Source organism: Lissotriton vulgaris, chromosome 1_1 (genome assembly GCF_964263255.1).
Source record: "Lissotriton vulgaris chromosome 1_1, aLisVul1.2, whole genome shotgun sequence".
NCBI classification, from domain to species: Eukaryota; Metazoa; Chordata; class Amphibia; order Caudata; family Salamandridae; genus Lissotriton; species Lissotriton vulgaris.
The window spans coordinates 179189680-179191892 of NC_141685.1; positions in this window are offsets into that span (position 1 = coordinate 179189680).

A 2213-nucleotide genomic window follows, 5' to 3' on the forward strand; every position below is an offset into this window, starting at 1 on the left:
CGACAGTTCAGGGTTCTTGTTCTTCAGAGCTGGAACACTTTACTGCTCAAGATTCAATCTCACCCTAGCTGTCAAGCTTTCAGAAACCTAATGAGAACTAAACTTTTCAACAGCCCTTTCTCCTATCAATAATTTTGCTATCATGCACCTGTTCTGTTCGTTCACCAGTTCTGATTTGGATGGATGATTCTCTGTATAAAAGAAACTTTTAAAATACTAATTGTGAATCATTTACATAGTGGTAGGCATGCAAATCTCCCAAGGATCCAGCTCAATGTTGTACACCTTTGAGGAAAAGCCACTATGGCTTATGCATTAAAAGATGCATGTGATGATGGAAATTAACATCACTTCTTCTGCATTATGGGTGGGAAGACACATGTCTGGCACTGCCACAGGGTTCCTCATTGCACCCCATCCTCTTCAATGTCTACATTGCTCCACTGGCCTCCATCGTATGGTCCTACGGCCTCATCATTGTCTCATGTACAGGAGACATGCAACTCATACTCTCCCTCTCAGAAGAAACATCGATCACAGAATTGCCCTTCCTCATGTGCATTTCCAATATAACATACTGGATGAAAAAAGCTACCTCAAGCTAAATGTTGACAAATATGAAGTGGTACTGACTGGCAAGTATACCTCTCTCTGGACTCTGGCCAGGTAAACCAGCACCAGAGGCCCCACATCTATCCCAATTACGATGCCAGGTAATCAGTATCGTAATCGTTAGCCAAGTATCCACGGCCAGCCATGACAACATAGTAGCAGCTACATGCTTACACACTGTCAAGATGCTCGGAAGAATATTCAAATAGATTTCACTAGACAGCAGCAGGAGTGTCAGACAAGCGTTCTTCACAAGTAGACTAGACCACGGAACCCCCCCTACGCAGGCAGAACCACCCCCACGCAGGCACAACCACCAAACTCGCCAACAAATGTCAAGCAGGTCAAAGCACAGCGGCAGACTCATGCCCAATCTCATCCACAGACACACATAACCCTCACTGACTCCCCATCTAGAAGCGCACCACCTTTAATCTCCCCACATTCACTTCAAAGGCACTCCACATCTTAGTCCTTGCGTAGCTCAACTACCACGTTCACTTCCATACCCATAATAGGCAACTCAGATGGACTGGACGACTCCGCAACCAAATCCCGCATCACCTCACTACCAGATATGTCTTCTCCCACATTACACCCAAGACCAGAAGGAACTCCCCCCCTCCTCATCAGAGCCTATTTTTGTTCAATTGATCAGCGTGTCTTGCAAATCCAGTTGGCATAACAAACCATAACTGAAAGCATCAAGCCTGAGAGTTGCAGCTCATATTTGCACACTTTCACTTCTCCTGATTTTGGACACTGTTCTCTAGATACTGCCACAGAACCAGCAATGTTCTGCAGAGTGACCTAACACTCGAACCAGCCATGAATTTCCACCAGTATGTGCTTGTTAAATTAGTCTTAGTGGTTTGGGCTTATTGGGTGTATTAACTAATGCCTTAAACTAGCTTTTAAATGACCCTTTTTAGTCCAAGCATTGTTCACATTGTAACTTTTACAGGCAGCATGATCAGATGTACTTGGGTGTTTTGCTTTCTAACTATACCTAAATAAATAAAAACAAACAATGATTATTTTCTTTTAGTTCACATCATGCCCGTCTCCCAGTATGTTTTGCTGGTATTTTGTATTTTTTTCCTAGGTTTAAAGAAATGAACAATCACTGAGAACAGACACTTTTATAATTTTACAAATATCATTTTTTTTCTTCTTTCCTAGTAATCCAGTCTTTTATCACCTACTTTTTATAATCTGGTATTCGAAGATTCCAAAAAATTGTATTTTTATTATTTGGAGTAATTCCTTCATCTCATAAGAACTTAACTTTTTTATTCCTGAGTATGTCTACAGACAAGATGTTGATGTACTTAAATGTTTGCGGATTTGCTGCACCTCTAGGAATACTTCTATGCGGGTTTCATTAAGGTGAGTTTTTGCTTATGTATTCAAAGGAATATAGGGGTGATAATCGAATAAAGCTCTTCACTTGTTCAATGTACTTGAATGTTTTTCCCATGGGTGTGTTTGCTGAAGTAGTGATGACTAAGTAAAGCTCTTTACACATTCACTGCACTTGAATAGTTTTTCCTGTGTGCATTCACTGGTGCTTTGTATGTGTGAAAATCGTCAAAACCTCT